Below are 11204 nucleotides of genomic sequence, written 5' to 3' on the forward strand. Positions count from 1 at the left end.
TTGAATGCAGTTGACACGACTGCAATACGACTGCAATAGAACTGCAAACTAAACGCGCAGTCGGATTGCAGTTCAGTTGCAGTTGGCGTGCAGTCGAGTAAACTGTATGGTTTGCAGTTCTATTGCAGTCGAATTGCAATCGTGTCAACTGCATTCAAACTGCACTTGAACTGCAATTTGCGGTTGGATTGCAGTTGAAACGCGATCCATCTGTGTAGACCCGTAATCGTGTCAACTGGATTTAAACTGCACTTGAACTGCAATTTGCGGTTGGATTGCAGTTGAAATGCGGTCCGTCTGTAGAGACCCTTACTGATTCTTGAAATTGCAATAATGTCAGAAATCGCGATAATACTCGATATTGCGTCCATTTTCAGTCTCTTAAAATGGTCTTAAAGTAGGTCCGAGGCTTCACTAAAGTTTGCGAACTCCTATTTGACGTTTCGCGCCTAAACAACTGTTAGCAAACGTTTATTCATATCGATTATGCTTAAAATGTTCTTAAAATAGGTTTAAAACAGGCGCGCTATTTTTTGACAGCTGTCACCTTAAAAAGGTGTTAGAGCACTGTTAGAGAACCTTTATTCATATTAAATTTTACAACAGGCTTATAAAGCTGTTGTAAACCTTCGTTAAGTTTTTATTCATACGACCGTTAGAATATCACCTGTTTATGGATTGTATTGACGTCTTAACGGTATGAAAAAAATACAATGTACTGTTGAGAAAGTCGTCTATACAATGTTGGAATTACTTTTTACCACTTTCATATAAAAACCCTTTAAAAACCAGAAAACCTATAACTGCCCGCTAACTTGGCGATCGTCCTATTTCACCCGGCATATGAAAGACGGGCGTGAGTGTGAAGAGAGCAGTAGAAAAGATAGTACGGGCTCTTAAGCCCGTTATCATACTAGCGTTTGGCGAGCGGATTTAGGACAGAGCGGGCACACAGCGAACACGTTGCGGCTGCGCATCGAACACGTGTCGGGTACACAGCGTTTTATAGCGTGTTTAAAGCAATTTTACAAAACACAGAACGCAGCTATCTCGTTGGGCGTTCGCGACGTATTCGCGGCGCATCCGTAGCGGGTTCGTTGCGCGTCCGTGACGTATTCGCTGCGTGCCCGTCCCGCACCGAAGCTGCTCGCCAACCGCTAGTATGATTAGGCCCTAAGACAAATTACGAAAAGATTACAGCCGATTATAAATGTCACATTAGATTATACGTTTCCGATTCCGTTTTCTAATCAACTGTACGGCAAGGCCAACGAAATCAACAATTTGAGAATATAATGAGTGCAATTAGCAAAATTATATTACAATTTACAGCAGAGTCATTATTGTAAATACGCGAAAGTCGCGAAATAATATTGATAGCAAAATAAATATAATATTATTCGACTGGCCCACTATTCACATTAAGGAAAACCTTACTACACAGTAGGTACACACCTACGTCATACGAGAATATTGTAACGATTATTGTTTTTCGAGTTAAAAAAATGCAATTTTTACGTTAAATTTTTAACGCAAAGTTAGAAACATTTAGAAACTTTACATTGGAAAATTAATTATTTTCTATAATCTATCAAAGGGGGTTAAAAGTTAAGGGTATCTTACGACTTACGACAAGATAAAGACTTAGGTACTAGACTAAGTACAAGTATCCAAATACGAATGAAGATTGTGTAGAGTCGAATACTCTTGCTTGAATACTTGAGGGGACTCTATCAAAATAGTCTACAATCTACATCTTGTCTACCCTCTATCTTGGGACCAATGCGGAAGGATGAGCCTTAGCGCACCGGCATCCTTTACTAGGCCAAGAGCGCAACCGCATTTATTTTATAACCTGTACTTTAATTGTATACAGTATAACGGTTTATGGTTCAATACCAGTAAACAAATGCATACAGTAGCATAGCTCTGACGTGTTCTTGAAACTCGTGTGACACAAGACAAGTTTTACGTGCGCTACATGATACATACTCTCTAAAGTTAACTATACGCGTGCCCCAAATTATAAAGTGTGTCTTTTTATTATAAACTAGCGACCCGCCCCGGCCTCGCACGGGTATAAAATATATTATAGCCTGTCACTCACTGAAGAAATGATTAAAATGGATTCAGTAGTTTTTTCATTCATTTTCTTCTATATTTCTTCGCTCCTACTAGCCTTAGCGTGATAAAATATAGCCTATATCCTTCCTCGATAAATGGGCTATCTAACACTGAAAGAATCATCAAAATCCGTTGCGTAGTTTTAAAGATTAAAGGGAACAAAGGGACATGAGGGAAAAAAACGACTTTGTTTTATAATATGTATAGATGTAGAGATAATATGAGTCTTAGGAGGGGGAAATACATTTTCTCCAAGCTGGTCTAAGTTGACGCCTGTTAAATGCCACCTAAACTTCGATTTGTTGGGACTTGGGACTCATAAGTTTTTAATTTTTTGCCGAGAAATGCCGTTACGTACTGTTATTTCCAATCACTAAAACTCGGCGCACTTTAACAGACCCATGCAAAGCGAAGTACAACGGCAAGAAAATCCCGTTGGGCCCAAAAAACATTGGGCGAAATTAGGTGGACCTTGGTCACTCGCCTATCTGTGTTGATGTACTGTATACAATTTATACTGTGTTAATAGCGAACATCAATTACCTACATCGTAAACAAGGGCGTTGGTGCACGATATACTTGGCGTGAGTTATGCTCACCTTGACATTCTTAATGCCATTTGGGAAGAGCCTTAATGACTGAAGCACTAAAACTAATTGTAATTTATATGTTACTTACTATAGTACATTTATATTATGTTTAACAAATCTCTACCGTGAAATTGTAGTGTACCTACGTGAGAGTGTACTGGATTCTGTAACCTAAAGGAGGCATTCAGAGATATTAATTGAAGGTTCAGCCATCAACTATATATATGTACATTTAATTAAGCCAGTATTGATATTGTGTTGATATCATAAACAGATGCAGTTTTTACCAATCCGAACAGGTTCAACTGAAAATACAATTTATGAAATTAGCATTTTGAGATTACATTGAAATTTAAAACCATATCGAAAATGTTTTATAACAATATTATTTCTCGATCTGCAGCTTACATGTCTGCTTAGCAACTAACGAGCGAGTACCGAAACAATGTTCGACAGCAAAAACTTACAATCCTAATTATGGACTCGAAACTGGAAGACTCGTTGAGAAGACAGCAATCGTTAAATTAACGAACAAATATTGAAACAATCGGATAAAAAGAGAAAGAGAATCTTTAAACTGGCCTGAAAAAACCTAATATGTATTAGCCTAGTGCTCGTGAGACGAAGAATTTTGGGATTATTTTAGTACATTCAGGAAGTTTATTTTAAAGACTCGTGGCACGTTGAGACATGGACCATGATTGCTAAACTGCACGCACAATGACTTCCAACATGGGCAATCATAGACGAATGGTAATCGCTTGGATTAGGTCCATCTTGAGCCAACATGGAGAGACCCTATTAGGGTCAATTCAGACCGCAACGCGACGCGTAGATGCATTTCTAAATTTGTATGATCAATTGCGTGAGACGTCATGCAAGTCTGTCAATTCAATACACGCCTTTGTGCAGGGGTTCCCAATGTGTACGCCGCGGCGGCACCCTGATGCGCCGAAGAAAGTAAAGTATGGCGCCGTGAGTAGATCCACCGTGATCGTCCGATAGGTGCCTATTTATTTTGACTGTATCATTTTCTTCAATAGCTAGGCTAGGGTAGGGCGCCGTGACATAATACAAAATTTGTTAGGTACTGCGCCGTTGGCTGAAAAATATTTGGAACCCCTGCCTTAAAGGTTTAGCTACCACACACGGCCGATAAAGAACGTAACTAAACTGATAAAGAGCGTTAAAAGTAAATAGCGATTTCTTTTCAGTATATTTTTACGTCCACGTTAAATACACGCTCGATTTCACGGTCTGACTCGTGGGGAGCTGCTAGAGCTCTGAACGGGATGTAATTGTGTAGGATCTCATTCAAACAACCCCACTTCCTTCACTACCGTCCACAGTCATACAAGCAGATTCAGCCCTTATTGCCTTTAGTAGGCCTCGAGTCTGCCATTTTATCGCGAAAAAGGATTCCGTTTTGCTTATATTCTGTTTATGTAATAAGCCTGCAATTTGCCATCGTTAATTATAATGACAAGTTTCGAAAACAAAAATGTTAAGGAAGTCTGACCATGTTAGCATTTCATGGAAATGGATTTGCAAACTAGGGGATTACGATTCACGAGAGTGTAGACTGTAGGGGCCCATATTATCCATACTAATATGTATTATACGAAAGTGTGTATGTCTGTCTGTTACCGCTTTACGCCCAAACCGCTTCAAAACCAATTTTGCTGAAAATTGATATGGAGATACTTTGAGACCCGGGAAAGGACATAGGATACTTTTTATATCACAAAAATGTACGGTTCCCGCGCTATAAGTAAACTAAGTTTGGCGCAACGGAGTTGCGGACGTCATCTAGTTCATAATGGTTGTCTATCTTGGTTATCCATCATGGGCTCACACGAAGCCATTAACAATACATAAAGGCGTTACCACCTTTGCCATAGTTAAATAGACAGGCTTAAGCGGGGATTTCACTATCGGGCTGCCCGCGGGCCGCCCGGTCTGGCACAAGTCTGCCGCTTGCCCCTATTGAACACACACAGAACAGGCAAGTCAGTCGAATAGATAGAGGGCTGCAGCTCGGTCGTGGACTCATGGACTTAATCTTCTTTGTAACAAATGATAAGATCAGCATCGGCATTGATTTCTTTGGATTTTTCAATAAGTTCGCTGTATTAGCGGCATTAGGTAGATCGGTATTCATGTAATCCTTGCTTTTAACTTTCTACAAACAAGGATACGGTAGACAGGTAAATGGAAATAAACGAATGTCAAAATTGTTTTTGTTCCTTCATTCCTAAGTTTAGTGTTTGTATTTTTTACAATAATATTTTAAGTGCACTCCAGTAGTCCAGTCGCTCTCCAAGGCGCGAATGACGGCGGGCCGCCCGTCGCGACCATTCATGTACAGACTTGCACGTGCCCGCGCGGGAAAAATGCGATCTCGCGGGCAGGCTGCGGGCACGGGCCAACGGGCATGTCTGTGCCCGTACCTAGGAATTGACGAGCAGACATGCGACAGACATGCCCGTGACGGGCAGCCCGTAGCGGGCGGCCCGGTAGTCAATTCCCCGCTTTAGATAAAATAGTCTAAGATTTTGACATTACTGCACTCAGATAAAGTCCAATATCTCCCCGTTCTAAATTATAATTATACTAGATGTTCCGCGCGGCTTCGCCCGCGTAATTTAGGAATTTCACGGAAACCGCAAAAAGAAACCTATGTCCTTTCACGTGGTCTATTCTTCATGTGTGCCAAATAACATAAAAAATGCTCCAGTAGTTTCTTAAGATAATAATCAATTTTAAATAATTTCCTCCGTTTTTTCCACATTTTCCTCTATTTCTTCGCTCCCATTAGCTTTAGCGTGATAAAATATTACGAGGGCGGGATGAAAAGCCTCTGCTATGTTAATAATAAAATTACAAAAATATGTACCTATGTCATTTTTAAATTCGTGTCTTTGGCCACCTGTGTTTTAAGTTTGAATTTGGTGGCGTGAAAATTTTATTGATTTTTTATCATTTGAAAATAAATTTCGTCAACTGTTTTGAATATGGATAAAATTGAACAAAGAGCGGTGATAAAGTTTCCTCATATGAAGGGGATATAGGGTAGAGATATCTATGATGAATTAAAAAATGTTTTGGGTGAATCTGCTTCTTCTTATGCCACAGGAAAAAATTGGATAGCTGAGTTTAAAGGCGGTTGTATATGAGTCAAAGATGAAGCCGCCCTGGACGTCCAAAAATCGTCACAACTCCGGAAATGGTTGTGAAAGTACATGTTATGGTTTTAGCAGACCGGCGATTGAAGTTATCTGAAAAAGCAGACACTATAGGTATCTCGAAAGGACGGATACAACATATCCCAACTCCCAAGTAAGGAATTAAACATGAAAAAGTTACCGGCCCGTTAAGTGCCGCAATTGCTTACGCACGATCAAAAAAAGAATTAAAGAAAATCAATGAATTAAAGTATGATTTGCTGCCCCACCCACCTTATTCGCCTGATCTAGCGCCATCAGACTTCTATTTATTCTCTAAGCTCAAAACTTTTTTGGGCGGACAGAAATTTGCCACAAATGATGAAGTTATAGCCGCGGTAGAGTATTTTGTTGATTTTGAAGGCCTCGAAATCATTTTATAGGAGGCATTACTGCTTTCGAATTAAGATATAGTAAGTGCATAGCGGTTCACAGCAGTGTTGCCAGATCAGGGGATTTCTTCTTAGCTTTAGGGGGCTTACGACCAAGATAGGGGCAAAATAGAGGCAAAATATCGGGATTTCCCACTAGATTTAGCTAGATTTAGGGGGTTTTCGACCAAGATAGGGCCAAAATAGGGTATTTCTGGGGGGGGGGGGGAAATCAAATAAGTTCAGGGAGAAGTCGCCGAGACCATCTGGCAACACTGGTTCACAGAGACTATATCGAATAATAAAATTAATTTTATCACGGAAATTTAAGTGTAGAAGAATTAGGCTAGTTACAGTCTATCAAAAAAGTCATGAAATTAAAAAGTGGCAACATCGTAGTGTCATCCCTTTCAAATCAATCTAAGAAAAAAGGGATGACACTACGATGTTGCCACTTTTTAATTTCATGACTTTTTTGACAGACTGTACTTATCATCCCGCCCTCGTAGCCTATAGCCTTCCTCGATAAATGGGCTATCTAACACTGATTTTTTTTTTCAAATTGGACCAGTAGTTCCTGAGATAAGCGCGTTCAAATAAGCCATTTCTAATAATTTCCCCCGTTTTTTCCACATTTTCCTCTATTACTTCGCTCCCATTAGTCTTAGCGTGATAAAATAGTCTAAAGCCTTTCTCAATAAATGGGCTATCTAACACTGAAATAATTTTTCAAATCGGACCAGTAGGTTCTTGAGATTAGCGCGTTTGAATAAGCCCTTTCAAATAATTTTCGTTTTTTCCACACTTTCCTCTATTTCTTCGCTCTTATTAGTCTTAGCGTGATAAAATATAGCCTGCAGCATTTCTCAATAAATGGGCTATCTAAAACTGAAATAATTTTTCAAATCAGATCAGTAGTTCCTGAGATTAGCGCGTTCAAACAAACAAACTAACAAACTCTTCCGCTTTATGATATTAGTATACTCGTAGATAAGTACTTAGCATTTTATAATTGCATTTAATACTTTGTTGAGTTTGTTACATTCTCAATTTGCTATGCCGGCGTCAAAAGCTTCCAAAGTGAGTCTACAAAGTTTTAATTGAGAACAGATGTGCAAAATTTATTCATATAATATGAGAATAGTCGAGCACAGAAAATCTCATTGTATGTTAAATGTAGCATTATGTTTATAATGCAAAATAATGCAATATGAATTCCTGAATTTTCCTATGTAAACTGCTAAAGTATTTCGCAAAGTTTGAAAAGGTTTATTATTATAAATGAATAAAAGTTAATGTGATTTTAAAATATGTAATGACTGGATTGCACCAACTAACTTTAACTTTAACCTTAACTATAACCGGAAAAATTGACAGATGTTGTATGAGAATATGGGGTGTTTGGACGCCATATTTAACTTTAACTTTACCCACGCCTCTGGTGCAACCCAATCTAAAATTATAATAAATTTACAAAATAATTATTTTTTACATATTATATAATATTATGTATAAAATATATATATATATTCAGTGCGTACCTTTAATGTTTTAGAATTATAATGATATAAAAGCCTGTTGCTATGAAATAAACTTGTACTTTTTTTCTTTTATTAGGATTTCATACCCAAAGGGTAAAAACGGGACCCTATAACTAAGACTTCAATGTCTGTCTGTCTGTTTGTCTCCTGGCTGTATCTCAGAAACGGTAATAGCTAGAGAGTTGAAATTTACACAGATTGTGTTACCGCTACTGTGTACTATTACCGCTATAACAACATATACCAAAAAACGAAATAAAAATATTTTTTAAGGGGTTCTTCTACAGAAATAAATTGATTTATTTCTGTGGGGGCTCCCAAACAACAAAAGCTATTTTTTCAGCCTTTTTTCCTCGATATCAATAATGGCAAGAGGTAGACACTTGAAATGTTCATAAAATACTTAATTCTATTAAAATAATAATAATTAATAATAAAATTGAAATAAAATAAATAATTAGTGGGGCTCCCATACAAATTGTTTTTCTATTTTTGCTCTATAAGGAACCCTTCGCGCGCGAGTGCAACTGGAACTTGGCCGATTTTCTTTATTTCACAGCAATGTTGGTATATAAAATACAAATTATTTCAGACCGACAAAGAAAACTTTTTAGGCTGTAAAATATGATGTTTCAACTTTCAACTAAGCACAAGTTAATATTTAAATACATACATTATTTCTAACAAACCAAAATCTATTATTTTCAGATTAATCATCATAACTCAAAATATATCTACTCAGCTACTCTAAGACATGACTAGTGATTGTTCAAACTAATAAAATGTAAAATATTAATACTATGATGAAAGAAAATTACTATTCATAATATAATATAGATTTTGTTTAAATATTATTCTTAAATATTTATCTAGAAGTATATATTCGCTGATGCAGAAGTTTATTTTCCTTATTGACTATATATTCGCAAATGTTAAATATACTACTTTACTGGTACATTTCTTTACAAAAAAAAATTACCAATTACTCTTTGACTTATGGATGTTTGTCAATAGGTTACATATTTTTCTATTGATGATTGTATTTTCTCTTTTATAATAAGCAGTTAGTTAAAAAAAGCCATATTATAGCTCTTACATTTTCTTTACAATGAAGATAATAAATAGTAAGTAAAAATTAATTTCGCAAGCAGTATAAGTAACATATTTTTGTAATTATTGACTTAAAGTTCTTGACTAACATAGTCATAAAATACCTTTTAGTAAAAGGCTTAATTTTATCTATGGAAAAGTTCAATTGAAGTTTATGTGACTGTGTTATTAATTTTAAAATTATAATAATTTAATATTACCAGTCAGTAAAAACTCTTCTAATTTTTTGTTACTCAATAATACTCTGAAATGTTGTAATTCAATTAGATCCAATTTAATATATATTAAAATGACTTATAGATTAAAAGGGTTTAATGCTTATAATACAGTATCCCTTAAGTACAAGATAAAGACATGGCTAAATTTTAATACTGTTTATGCTACGAATAATAAAAACTAAGGAATTGTAACTCCCATACTATTACCGTTTTAAATTTGGTTACTTTTGATCTGTCATGTAACGTCAGCCTAGTACCGCTCAAAGTCACCTAAATATTGCAAATGTATTGAAATGTGTACGGTACCTAAGGTACACTTTTTTGACAAGTATTGTGGAGCATGTTTTTTGACGGAGTTACTTTTCCTTAGTTTTTATTATTCATAGTGTTTATGTAATACATAAAATTATATTATATGTATGGTATTATAGATAAGCAAACTGTTTTGGGCAACATGAAAAATAGAAAATATCATCAGTGAGTTTACTCTATGACAGGGATCACCAATTATTTTGCTTGGGGTCCATTTTAACCCGTTGATTGTGGAAAAACGAGACACAATAGAATTTCTATTGTGTCTCGGTCACTGGTGACCGTATGGGGCTTGATGAATTACGAAATGAAATGACCTTCGAGGTCCACATATTTTTGTAAAATAAATAATTTATTTACATATCAATGAGAAAATTGACAATTTTTGTTGCTTGTTAGGAATGAAATTGGTGCAAGCTATTAAAGACATTAAATCTTGGAGATGTTTATCAGTAAGTCGAGAACGAAATTTGTTTTTAATGAAGTTCATCTTCGAAAATGCTCGGTCCGTACACACTGGGTTGGCGGTCCAGAATGGTTAACGGTTCTACTCCTAACAAACGATAGATTTCCAAGAATCCGCGATCGACGGATTAAAGGTTGTACTTAAATGAATTTAATAATTAATGTATTTCGCAAAGCAGCATACAAACTTAAACTAAAAATAAATTTTTATGACTGAGCTGGGGAAAAAAATTATCAATATAACATTTAAATGTTTTTTTCCCTGATCCAATAAAAAAAAATTTGAATTAGTTACATATTTTTAGTAATTTACTATTCTGTGGAATAAAAAGTGTTTTGTGTCGTAAAAGATAAAGACAATGGATTTTTCTAAATATTTGTTACTGTCTTATTGCAAAAGCAGGTCCTAAAAATGGTTTGCTTACAATATCGCCAAGCATGTAAAATGTAGATGAATGATAAAAATTATACTCGATAATATTAAATGATGACAAGAAAGGACATCAGGCAATTTCCATACAATGTAGTAATAAAAAAAAAACTGCACGGCCAGACCTAGGATTATTTAAAATAGCTAGGCCATATTACGAAATATAGACTTAACCCTGTAACTGCATTTTTAAGTATTATTTATTATTATTATGAGTTACCTATGTACGAAAATTTAAATAACTACTAAAAAAAATATAGTAACAGTGTTAAATTCATAGAATTAGTTTAATTCATCAAGCCCCATACGGTAACCGGTGACAAAGACACAATAGAAATTCTATTGTATTTCTATATCTTCTATTGTATATATGTCTCGTTTTTCCACGATCGAAGGGTTAAGGTATAAAAATAACCTAGCTATTGGAAATATTCTGAGTGCTGGCCGCGCATTTTAATTTTTTTAGACCAGAATGCCTGATGTCCTTTGATTCAAATGCACAAATAAACATTTACCTAAACACATTCACATCAGGCTTGTTATAAGTTTATTGATCCCGTTTTTGAATAAAATTCCTAAAATATTTGACTAATTATTGTACATGCATTTACTATTTTTTTACTGTAGTACTAAGAATAAATTATATATTTCATTTTATTGATGTTTGTGCTTTTCCATTTTGACTTAAAGACCTGAAGATTTATTTCATCATCATCATCATCATATCAGCCTATAGTCGTCCACTGCTGGACATAGGGATTTATTTATCTTAGTTCAAAATTGACCTAAAAAAAATTCTAACAGGAAACATGTAGTTAA

General features: G+C 35.6%; 1 protein-coding gene across 2 annotated transcripts in view; it reads right to left on the reverse strand.

The window, feature by feature from the left end:
* LOC121738850 (tyrosine-protein kinase Abl) overlaps positions 1–11204 on the reverse strand; it is a 107569-nt gene that overhangs the window by 95109 nt on the left and 1256 nt on the right. The gene's annotated exons all lie outside the window — the stretch shown is intronic.

The sequence above is a fragment of the Aricia agestis genome, chromosome Z, assembly GCF_905147365.1.
Source record: "Aricia agestis chromosome Z, ilAriAges1.1, whole genome shotgun sequence".
NCBI classification, from domain to species: domain Eukaryota; kingdom Metazoa; phylum Arthropoda; class Insecta; order Lepidoptera; family Lycaenidae; genus Aricia; species Aricia agestis.